At 40.8% G+C, this 13,106-nt stretch overlaps 1 pseudogene; it reads left to right on the top strand.

Annotated features, from left to right (window-relative positions):
* Positions 1-7,610: 7,610 nt before the first annotated feature.
* Positions 7,611-11,835, top strand: LOC110699645 (annotated as a pseudogene).
* The last annotated feature ends 1,271 nt before the right edge of the window (positions 11,836-13,106 follow it).

Here is a 13,106-nt window from a genome sequence, read left to right as displayed (position 1 = left end):
TAATACAATACGATTCGATTAAAATGGGATGGAAATACAACATAATTTGTCTTCAAACCAATTTAATCATCTGAAAATCAATAAAATGGAGCTAATATATGAATAATCTGGAAAAAAAAAAATTACATTCCTTTCTTTTTCCACTTTTGAACATAAGATTCATACAAATAAAATAAAAAAATTAAATCACAAAACAGATCTGAAATAACAAGGATAAAGAACAAATAATTAAAAAAAATTGTACAACGAAACATTGTACATTCATATCAAATCCTGAAAAATCAAACAAATTTTTAAGCAAAAGATGAATAACTAATTTTTACAGAAAATATAGAAGAACATGAAGAACATGATATTATAAGAGGGAAACAATTGGACCACAAAAATTCAGCCAAAAAAAAAAGTGGAGAGAGAATAGGGTGATTGGGAATTTGGGTGCATTAATTGTGCCTTGAAAGTAGATATCAAATTTGAAATTAGGTTTGAAATTTGAATAAAAGAATTTTAAAATAGGTTTTTTTGGCCCCAAAGCAAACACTTATCACAGGCTGCTTCATCATTGGTTTATGTCTGGCCCCACATAAACCCAGTTTATGTGTAGGTTTTGCAGGGAAGTTCACAATAAGGTCAGTGTTTAGTATCATGCGGCATGAAACTGATACAATTGATGATGATTGTTGGAATGCGGTGTGGAAAGGTCCAGTACAACAACGCATAAGAGCTTTTCTTTGGATTGCCTGCCATGATCGTGTCTTGGGAAATCAGAATAGATACAAAAGGCAGCTTACAGACAGCCCCAAATGCTACATTTGTGGAGCACATGAGGAGAGCACATTACACGACATTCTTCGTGACTGCTCTGCCGCAAAGGTAGTATGGCGAAAGATTCTTGATCAATCTATTTTTGATCAGTTTTCCAGAGGAAATTTGAAGGAATGTATTACCAAGCATATAAAAAACACAGAGATCACATGGAAGATGAAAACTGGACTAATTTTGGCGTTGCGGCACGGTGGATTTGAAGGTGGAGGAATTGTTTTGTTTTAATTTTAATCGCCAAGATGAAATTCCAGTAGATATAGGTGCTTTTCTCCAAGTACGATATGATGAAGCTAGGAGTAGCATTCTTGGGTTACAAGAGGAAGTATGCTCTGGCAGCCCCTTGAAGAAATAGATCCACATTGCTTGGCAAGCTCCTAATGTAGGATGGTATATTTTAAATTGTACGTGATGGTGCGACTAAGGGGAGCCCAGGGTCAGCTGGTGGGGGTGCTGTAATCAGTGACCGGTGACCATATGGGTGGATTTGTCTTAGCTATTTTAGCCTGCTTTGGGGTATGTAATGCATTCAGGGCAGAAATCCTTGCTCTGACTCAAGGTATCAAGCTTGCTCGAAGTCTACAAATTCAGCATCTTGGACTCCGATTGGACAGCCTTGCTTGCGTCCAAATTCTTCAAAAAGAAAATTTAGGCAGAAGTGAATGCGTACATGAAATCACATATCGCCAGAATATGATACGAGAGGCTAGTTGGAAAATCAAAGTGGCTCACATCTATAGAGAGCAATCGCGCGGTAGATTGGTTGGCCAATCTCGAAGCCTTTAAGACACAGGAGTTCATTTAATTGAGTCGGTCCTGTTACAACTTAGTAGAATTTTAGAGGAGGACGCTAGAGGTGTGGCTATACCACGTTAGTTTAGTTGGCTTTATGATGACATATGAATAATGGAAAATCGCAACTCTAGCTTATAAAAAAAACGGGTGGAGGGAGTACTAAGAGAGCATAACTGTGATTTTTTTTTTTTCAAGTGTTGAAATTACTTATCACGTCATGAGTCATGACAATGATTTTTCCTTGCTAGACAAAAAAGTATCTAAAGTATCAGCTTGGGTCAAAAATGGAAAAATTGAATTATACGGAGTCTCGCTCTGAGTGTCTAGGGTTCCCTCTGAGGTCTGAGTTGGTTTCTCTTGCGCGTTCAAGCCTTGCTCTCCGTTTAAGGGGGTAACGGAGACCGTGGTTTCTTGTGTTTTGCGATTCGATGGCCGAGGATATCACTGAACAATGGGCGAAGCTTAAGGTTACTGCGGAAGAGGAGGAAATCGTTGATTTGGGCGATGCAAATTCTGAGTCGCAGGAATCAAAACTTGCGTTCTCTTTGGTCGGGAAATTGGTCACTGTTAGATCCTTTAATTTCGAGGCGTTCCAGAATACAATGAAACAAATCCGGGCCTTAAATCGAGGTGTGGTTTTTCGAAAAGTTGAAAATAATTTATTTATTATTCAGTTCTTCTATTGGAGGGATAAGGAAAAGGTGCTTGATGGGGCTCCTTGGAACTTTGAAAATCAACTGCTCCTGCTTACAGAAATACATGGGGATGAACAGCTGGAGTCGATTGAAATTAAGCATTGCCCTTTCTGGGTTCGGCTGTACAACCTTCCCTTGGGCAGTCGATCGGATGAAGATGTGCGCAAGGTTGCGGAGAAATTGGCTATGTTACAGAAGTTGAAAACGTCGAACTTGGATGGGACAAATTGAGAAGAGCCAGAGTTGTGGTGGACATCACTAAATCGCTTAGAAGAATTCAGAAAATTCGGAATAAAAAGGGGATGATAACCACAGTTCAATTCAAATACGAGCGGTTATCTACCTTTTGTTTTTAATGTGGTATTCTTGGCCACACGGAAAATGACTGCACGAATGTGGAAGAAGATGAGGAGTGCGATGCGAAGCCGTGGGGTCTTTGGCTACATGCATCACCGCGTATGGGTCGAGTGAGGCTCAAGGAGGAAGTCTCAAAGCTAAAGTTGAAGGCAAAAACCCTTACTTTTACCCATAAACCACAACCTGGAATGAGTAAGAAGTCTGCTATGATGGTTCATGAAGGGGGTGGGAATGTTGAAGGAGAGGTAGAATACACCAAGGATCTTATCTCGATGGATGAGGGGGAGGGGCAAGCTCCTGCTGGCATCCTGATGGCTCAGTTCGAGTGCAATGTTGGTGAGTTACGAGAGGGTATGAAGGGTAGGACCTGGAAGAAGATTCCCCGCAAGGCTTATACTAGTGGGGCTGCTGCTAATTGTGATGAAAATCTTGGAGAAAAAAGGGGTAGGGAGTGTTTGGGAGACCGGGGTTATAGGAAGGTGCATATTTTTGAAAGCGTGGTTGCTTCGGCGGAGGTTGGTGATGACCAACCTCGCCAACCCCAATGAGTATCTTAAGCTTAAACTGTAGAGGGTTGGGCAAGCCCTCTGCAGTTTCATCCCTTCGTGACCTTATTAGAAGGGAGGCCCTGTCTGTAATATTTTCATCAGAGACGAAATTGAGTAGTATTGAGTTTGATAGAGTTAGAGAGAGGCTTGGTGATTTTGAGGGTCTTGCAGTTGATAGTGTTGGAAGGGTGGTTGCTCTTGCTATGTTGTGGATAGAGGGTGTAAGTTTGTCTCTTTGATCAATGTCGGTTCATCATATGGATTTTTGGGTGGATGCAGGGCTTGGTGATGGAGGGTGGAGGCTTACTAGATTTTATGGGTAGTCGGAAGTACAAAATCGGCATCTCTCGTGGAGTCTCCTTACAAAATTGGCCGCTCAAGTTTAATCGGCTTGGGTTTGTATAGGTGACTATAATGAAATTCTTGCTGACTCTGATAAAAATGGTGGGGGTGATTGTGCGGATTGGTAGATCTCGAACTTTAGAGAGGTTGTGGACTTATGCGAATTTCGTGAAGTTCGTTTGGAGGGGTATGCTTTCACATATGATGATGGCAGGGAGGGGGTGGAGAATGTTCAGTGTAGATTGGATCGGGCTTTGGGGACAGATGCTTGGTTCGATTCTTTTCCCCGTGCTAAATTGGTTCACATTGACCGTGAATGGACTGATCATAGCCCCATCAAATTAATCCTAGAAGGTGACATTAGTGAGGTTGAAAGGAAGCAGAAATTGTTTCGATTTGAACAAATTTGGGTGGCCGAGGAAGATTGCGAAGGTGTCATTAGTGGTGCTTGGGATTGCAGACATGGGATGGAGCAAAAACTTCAATTATGTGCTGAACATCTGCGCTCTTGGGGTGACCAAAAATTCTGAAGTTTTTTTTAAAGATCTCAGGAAGAAGAGAAAAAAATTTGAAGAAGCTAAATAAGGGAGGGTTGTCCGCAAATCAGATGGCTCAAAGGCGCAACCTTGTACGAGATATTGGTAATCTTGTGCGGCAGGAGGAGGTCTTTTGGAAACAAAGATCACGTGTTCTTTGGCTTGAAGCAGGGGACCGCAACACCTCGTTTTTTCACCGTCAAGCTTCTGGCAGGAAACAAAATTTTTTTATCTCTTACTTGGTTGATGATGAGGGGAATGATAGGAGAGGAAATGCGGGTGTTGGAGCAGTTGCTAATGCCTATTTTTCTAGTCTATTCTCGGCTGGTGAATGTGTGGGACTTGATGATGCCTTGCGTGGAGTTGAGGGTCGTGTCACTCCGGAGATAAATGCTATTTTGTGTGCGGATTATAAGGGTGAAGAAGTTCAGGAAGCCTAGAGTCAAATGCATCCTATTAAAGTCCCAGGATCGGATGGTATGTGCCCTATTCTATCAAACTTATTGGCATATTGTGGGCCCTTCGGTGTGTAATCTTGTTCTTGGCATTTTGAGAGGTGATACTATTCCTAGCTTCTTAAATAAAACTTTTATTGTTCTATTCCTAAGAAGAAAGATGTTGTCCATATGACTGATTTCGCCCAATTAGTCTTTGCAATGTGATCTATAAGCTTGTGTCGAAGGTTTTGGCTAATAAAATTAAAGTCTTCCTTAATGAAATCATTTCGATCTGTAAACCAAAGTGCTTTTACTCCGGGTAGACTTATTACTGATAATTTTCTTGTGGCCTTCGAAATGTTTCACCATATGAAGTCGTCAAAAGCAAAAAAGGGGCATCTAGCTCTCAAATTGGATATGGCTAAAGCTTATGATAGGGTGGAGTGGGATTTTTTGGAAGCTGTGTTGGTCAAGATGAATATTGATGCTTCTTGGATTAGTAGAGTCATAGAATGTGTGCGTACTGTGAATTTTTCGGTTTTGATCAATAGAGAACCGAGTGATGAATTTTTTGCCTTCTCGGGGTATTCGAAAGGGTGATCCTATTTCACCATATTTGTTTTTTCTGGTGGTGGAGGCTCTCTCGGTTTTATTGCGCAAGTCTATGGAGGATGGTGCTATTCACGGCCTTCGAATCTCGACGGGGGCCCCTGCTATCTCTCATCTTCTGTTTGCCGATGATTGTGTGATTTTTGCAAAGGCCACTAGAGAGGAAGCTGAGGCAATTAAAAATACTCTCCATATCTATGAGCGAGCGTCGGGTCAAGAGTCAATTTTGATAAAACCACGATCTCTTTTAGTGGTGGCATTGATGAAATTAGAAAACAGGAGGTGGCCTCGACTCTTGGTGTTCGAATTGTTAACATTCATGATCGCTATTTGGGGTTGTCGACGGTTGTGGGTCGGTCTAAAAAAGTGTTGACTAGAGGCATCAAGGAGAAGCTTTGGAAGAAGTTGCAAGGTTGGAAGGGGATGTGTCTATCAAAAGCGGGTAGGGAAATCTTAATAAAGGCGGTGGCCCAATCTATTCCTACCTACGTGATGAGTGTTTTTAGACTACCCTCCTATTTTTGTGATGAAGTTCGCTCTCTCATTTCTCAGTTTTGGTGGGGTCAAAAAAAGGAAGAAAGAAAGATTCATTGGCTTGCTTGGAATAAAATTTGTAGGCCTAAATCCGAAGGGGGCTTTGGTTTTAGAGATTTGAAGATGTTTAATTGGGCTATTTTAGGGAAACAAGCTTGGCGATTAACTACGAAGACTGACACGCTCTTGCATCAGGTTCTCAAAGCAAGGTACTTCCCTCAATCCTCTTTCTTTGAGGCTAGTTTGGGTTCAAACCCAAGTTATACGTTGAGGGGAATTGTTGAGGCTAGGTGGGTGGTGAATAAGGGGATACGGTGGCGGATTGGCAGTGGCCAACAGGTTAAAGTGTGGGGTGATAGGTGGATTCCTGGAACACAATCTAGGAAGATTATCTCTCCGTGTCTTCCAGGTTTGGAGAATATGATGGTGGGAAAGCTCATTGACTCGAATGGTGGAGGTTGGAATGTAAGCAAGGTGCGTGCTACTTTTATTCCTTTTGAAAGTGATCGTGTGCTTGCCATCCCGCTTAGTGAGCAATTTCCTAATGATACTTACTGCTGGGACCTTGAAAAAGATGGCCATTACTCTGTTCGATCTGCCTCCAAATTAATTTTTGGTGAGCATTCTGAGGCTAGTAGCATGTCACGTGCCGACTACTTTGCCCTAGTCACGCACCGTGCGCCACCCGCTTACAGTCCGTCGTAAGACGAGTCAGGCTTTCTCCTTGGCACTTACTCCTTGTGCCCACGTAGCACAACTCCTTGTGCTGCTAGTATAAGTTTGCTAGCACGATCCCTTTGTGCTAACAAGTCCCCTTTGGTTGAACTAAGCACTCACCCTTAGTGCCTTAGTCCGAATTTACGACTAAGTGTCGTAGACAATTGAGCACCCAAGCTATCACCCTTGCTGGTATGCCCGATCACTCACTTGGCACCCTCGTGCCTTAGTTTTCCTCACACTCTCTAAGTGTTGGAAGGAAAGGATTGAGTTGCAAGAGAACACAAGTGCTTAAGAAAGGCTTTTTTGTATTGCTCTTAACTTATAGCTCTTAACTTGTTGATCTCTCAACTTGAATGTACAAATGATGCCTTGGAGCCTATTTATAGTGCTCCACCCTACTTACTCTCTTTCTCTAGAACGTTCCTAACCTCCTCAAATGGAGGGTTCTAGACTACAACAATCTAGAGAGTTCCCACCTCCAAAGGAACATACATACAAGGAGGTTTCTACATACTTCCTACCTAGAATGTTAAGGACTACCCTAGAACATTCTAGAACTTTACAAGAGTTATGTACATATGTAGAGAGACCTAAAAGACTCCTAATATGTACCAGACCTTCCTTGATTATTCTAGAGTCATCCACTCTAGAATAGTCTTCAAAAGAACCTCGTAGATAGCTCCGGAACCTTCTAGAAGCTTCCCACGTTTTCCGGACTACCTGCTGCCAAAACTCGTATTTCGGGACCTTGTCTCGGAAAACTGACACCACCATCGTCTTCCTTGGCCCAAAATACTGTGGACCCCCAAATTTGGGCCCATTTGGACTTCATTTGGGTCTCCAAACGACCCATTATTGTGTTACTGTCAAGTGGGTGTTCACTAGGATTTTAAGCAAGGTGCAATATAAAGCTCTTTAGGGGGAAGTGCTTACCTGAGCACCAAGGCAAGCCCCCTAGCCCCGATTGTTGCCTTGCTGCCTAGTGACCCTCTTGACGCTCATCCTTGGTGTGGGAGATGACCCGTGACAAGCAGCTCTTATGATCATTCCTTGCGCAAGGTGTGGAATTTGATTTGGAGTGAACCTGTCCTTCCCCCCATCAAAATGTTCTTTTGGAGAGCTTGCCATGAAGCTCTTCCAACGAACAACAACCTACATATTAGAGTGCCTACTATTGCTGTAAGCTGTGGCGTGTGTGGAGGTCAGTGTGAGGACGTTGCTCATGCTATTTTGAGCTGCCTAAGAGCGTGCAAAATATGGGAGGCGTGCGGCTCGAATGAGGATGTCTGAGGTAGGTGGATTTCTTTTCTTAATTGGGTGATTAATGTGTTTATCAATTTTGAGAAAGAAAAGCGTAGGCAAATTATGGTTTTTTGTTGGGCCATTTGGGGGAGGATGCCCCAGTTTCTCATAGGGAAATAAAATTTGTTTCTCATTGCCCACCTTGGGTTGTTGGTAGATCTGTTTGGTTTTTTAATTTTCCTCTTCTATTTGTAATCTTGTTTCGGATGATGTTTCTTTGATTGAATAAGTGTTCCCCTTTTTGGGTTGTTTAACAAAAAAAAAAAAAAAAAATGGCAATTGTATTTTTTTTTTCTTTTTTTTAGGCAAAAATGGCAATTGTATTTCGTACAACATTATTCAAAACATCCAAACCCAAAAAAAAAAAAAAAAATACAATCCATGCTAACGAACGCCTCTACTCAACATTTCTATATAAAGTTGACTACTTATTCCCTTTCTCTTTCTTCTTCATCACATTTTCTCTGCAATTTCTTAATCATCTCCATTTTTCTATCCTCTCATCATTTTCATCCTCCATTCAGCTACCTCTTCAAACCCCCACTATCTCATCGTAACCTTTTTTTTTTAAAAAAAATAAAAATTATACTGTATTTTTTTTCTTCAGTTGTCCATTTTTTCTTACAATTTTCTCTCTCCTCTTTCCAGCTTAAACGATGTCGTATCGTGGGGGTAGCAGCAGCAGCAGAGACGGTGGACGAGGCTCTGGAAGAGGCGACTCCAGCGGACGTGGTCGCGGCGATTACGGCGGTCGTGGTCACGGCGATTATGGCGGTCGTGGTCGTAGTGACTCAGGAGGAGGAAGAGGCTACGGCGGTAGCAGTGGCCGAGGAGGACGCGGTGGTGGTGGTTCAGGGCCACCGAACGAAGGGATATTGACGAAGGCAAGCTGGGAAGCAGCGACGGGTGTTAGGCTGATCGATGAAATGAAGAAGCTGAAAGTGTTGGAGTCATCGTCGTCTTCGCTAGGTCAGGTTCGAAGGAGTCGTAAACCGTTAGTGTTACCGAAACGGCCTGGGTCTGGTACTGTTGGACTCCGCTTTGCTGTGCGCGCTAATCACTTCCTCGTTCAACTTTCTGATAAAGACTTTTATCACTACGATGTAATTTACTACTATCTCTCTCATCTTCTCCATTTTTGTATAAACTTTTATTTCATTGATGATCACGTCATTATTTCTGTGAATCTGGTTGATGAATGGGTTTTTAAGTTGATGGATGTTAAAATATGTTAAGTTTTTTATTTATTATTATTTATTTTAATTTTTACAGGGTTTTGATGGTGGCATAGTTTTGTCTTAATTTTGATGCTACCTTGATTTTTGTTTTTGAGTATTTTTTTTTATTATTATTATTTATTTTTAGAAAAAGGGGGGTTGATGGTAAATACGAAGAATGTCACAATGTTTGTTGTAAGAGTTACAGCATTCTTTATATTTCTCACTGGTCAATTTGTATATGTAGAAAATGTATATTGGTGCTACTGTGTCTTACTGGACTTGCTTGAGTTTTTCAAGTCTAGATCAAGTTTTAGTGCTGAAGTTTTGTGAGGAACTGGTTGCCATGTGCTCTAGCAAGGGAATGGTATGGTTTCATTAGATGAAAATTACCACTTTCTTTGAATAAATGTTTCCTTTGTTGATTTTCTCTTCATTGTCAGGACTTCAGCAAGAAACCTTGTATTCCTATATGCATTTTTCAACCTGCTCAGATTGAGAAAGCTCTTTCAGAAGTGGGAGATTATTCAGTTAAGGTGCAGACCGTGCAGTTGCTAATTATTACTTTGCCAGATGTTACTGGGTCCAATGGTATGTGATTTTGTGACTTTGTCTATTCTCTAGATGTATATGTTGTGCTTGTTGGTTGAAAGTAACAGAGATTTCTTTATCCATGCAGGGAAAATTAAAAGAATATGTGAAACTGAGCTCGGTATAGTTTCTCAATGTTGTCAGCCTAGGCATGCTAAAAATTTAGCATTCAGTATCTTGAAAATGTGGCTTTGAAAATCAATGTGAAGGCGAGTGCTGAAAATTATGAGTCTAATGTGAGTACCTAACACTTAATTTAGCATTTTCTTACCTACTGCTAAGCCAATGTTTGCCGTAGGCTGGAGGAAGCAACACAGTCTTGTGTGATGCAATACAGAGAAATATACCCCTCTTGACTGATCGTCCAACGATAATTTTTGGTGCTGATGTCACACATGCTCAACCAGGGAAGGACTCTAGTGCCTCAATTGCAGCTGTATGGTTGTTCAAGCTCTGTTGTCTTTCTTGTTAGTGCTATGGATTCAAGGTGTTCAGTTGATAATTGTTGCTGGCTATTGCAGGTTGTTGCCTCAATGGACTGGCCTGGGGTGACCAGGTACCGAGGGCTTGTTCATGCCCAGGGTCATCGGGAGGAAATTATTAAGGATCTGTATGCATGTGTTAGGTAAAATAATTGTAAATGTTGCTCAGGAAGTTGCCAAAATCATTATTCTTACTAGTGAGTTTCTAATCTATCTCTTGTGCTTATAGAGAACTTCTGAGAGCTTTCTACCAGGCAAATAATGGGCGGAAACCTGAGAGAATTATCTTCTTTAGGTATAATTTGTAGCTCAAATCGTGTGCTGCTCAAAAACTTTGTTGTCTCTCTCATACTCACTTATTTTTAATTGGGCAGAGATTGAGTAAGCGAAGACCAATTTGCTCAGGTTTTGCTGCATGAGGTTGATGTGATACGGCAGGTATCAGTCTATTGACATATAGAAAACTGAGCTTAATTTTCTAAATGAGTTGATTATTATGCTGTGACATGTAGCTGGTAGCAACAAGTAAGCGAGTCTGAAATGTTAATTGCAGTTGAAGTGCATTCTGCGGTGTTATTGAATATTTATTTATCTGTTCAATCCTTATTGTATAATGTTTTTGTTTTCAAGGCCTGCGAATCCATAGAAGAGAACTATCAACCACGTGTGACATTTGTGGTTGTGCAAAAAAGACACCAAAATGACTGCTAGGAGTGGCAATATTCTGCCAGGTTATTATATTTCCAAATTCATGCTAATCTAGTAAAACACTGTCTCTATCTATTTATGATCCTCGTAATGACCTTTTCCTCCCTAATTATCTATCCCAGGAAATGTGGTCGACAGCAAAATTTGCCATCCATCGGACTTTGACTTCTATCTATGCAGTCATGCAGGGATACAGGCAAGTTATTTTGGTTGGCTTCATTCTGTTAGTTTGCCTATTTAGGTTTGACTGTCTATGATAATTCACCACCTAATAATCAGTTAATATTACTGGTCATTGACTATGTGCATTTTGCTGCCTAGTTGATTTCACTTACTGCAACCCAATCTTATGGTTTTATTGACATTGTGAATGACATGTTTAGGGAACAAGCCGACCTACACACTATCATGTGCTTTATGATGAGAACAATTTTACTGCAGACTTGCTCCAGCTGCTGACCAATAGCTTGTGTTACACGTATATATCCATTCTTACAATTAGTTTCTTGATGAATGTAATTATGAGTTTTTACATTCTCTTTACGAACTCGTGTGTTTGAATCCTGTTTTTCAGGTTTGCTAGGTGCACACGCTCAGTATCTGTTGGTAAGTGTTAAAGAAAAGTTGTTTCTTTCTTTCATCACCTCTATGTGTTTGGATACACTAACCATAAACCTTGATTGGCAGTTCCTCCAGCTTATTATGCACACCTTTTGGCTTTCCGTGCTCGGTATTATGTTGAAGGTATGACCATGTCTGATAGTGAATCAACCAATAGTCCAATACCAAAGATCTGACCAAGGACAAACAAGCAGAGGTTCAGCCCCTTCCAAAGATCAAGGAAAATGTGAGGGATGTCATGTTCTATTGCTAGGAGGAATTGCAGCGTCCTCAACCTTGTTACTAGTTTTTGCAGTTTTCACTAATTTTCTGGGGCTATGAAGTACGAGTTTGCTATTGAATCGAATATCGATTTTAACTTATAACCTATTTGTATATACCTATTATAATAGAAGGCATGACTTGTATATGTATAAACGGTAGATTTTGAAATTTAAATTATAGATCTCGATGAACTATGCTCATTCTTGTGAATTTGTGATTGATCAAGATGGAGCTTATTTCCTACTTTTCTTATGGTCTTATGCTTATTGCTTAGTACTCGTATTATTTTGCAAAGCTACTCATATTTTCCTACTAGCTCAAACTAGGAGTTTGAGTATCATAAATGATATCCCTTATGTATCTCATGATCAACGGGGTTACTTTACTATGATTTCATTTTTTTTTTTTTTTTTTGACATGAGTTTAAACAAACTAAAACGCATTTTTAAAGGAAGATAAACTACTATTAGCCATGATAGCAAGGATACGCGTCTTGTGAACTTGTTCCCTTTGAATCTTGTGGATGCTTGTGTTACACCATGTAAAGGCCTTACTAGTTCGGCGAATATCATCTATCGTCCATCTAAGATTGATATCAGTAACAATTTCCTCCGTGAGCATCTTAACCAAAGAAACATAATCCATGTAAATTGTGATAGCATGCAATAAACGCTTTGCTCCACACCGATGACCTTCAAGACAAGCATTCATCTTCGCATGTAAGGCTGATTGAACCAAACCATGACACCCCCCCCCAACATTCCCTGATACCAACCTCCTCTATTTTTGGACACCACCCCCATCTCGAACCATGAGTACCTTTATTCCACGAACCATCTACCAATATTGTCGTCGTAAAAATACCACCCGTGCCATCATTATGTAAAATAGCTTGTATGAACCTTGGTGGATGATCTAGTCCTCGCTTTGGAGGGTGCAAACATCATAGATTGTCCCCTATATATTCTAAAATAGACTGTGCTGCCTCAATCCTTCTGAGATAATAGTCGGCATCAACAATTGACTGCTATTTGTGAAAGGAATGATGTCCTTTGAACAAGTGTATTATTCCGATAGAGGGTTCGGAATTAATTAGAAAACTAATTATTCAGTGAGGTCAAGTGATCGGAATGCCTAGCTGGAGGCCACTTCCGATTAGTAATATTAATGAATAATTAATATTACAGCTTAATCCTGACTTAACCCTTCGAGTCACACCCAATCGTGTAACCGAACCGAAGTGACGAATTAATCCGAAGGATTAAATAAGTCGATAAAGATTTTACGAACAAAACGTCGAATTCCGAGCTTAGAGCGTCGAAACTGAGCGTCGTACGTCGAGTCAATTTTAGGAATCGACGAAGACGAGAAAAATAAACAAATGACGTATCGTGCTAAAAATTACAAGGATAGCAAGAGCCTTAGCCACGCCTTGGATCGAAGGCAAGTGGCTAGGGGCCGCAGGCACCAAAGCACCAAGCCATCGCAATGCCCAACTAGGTTGGCCGTTGCGTACGGGCTGCCTGGGC

Source organism: Chenopodium quinoa, unplaced genomic scaffold, assembly GCF_001683475.1.
Source record: "Chenopodium quinoa cultivar QQ74 unplaced genomic scaffold, ASM168347v1, whole genome shotgun sequence".
NCBI classification, from domain to species: Eukaryota; Viridiplantae; Streptophyta; class Magnoliopsida; order Caryophyllales; family Amaranthaceae; genus Chenopodium; species Chenopodium quinoa.
This window is presented reverse-complemented; position numbering and strand designations above follow the sequence as displayed.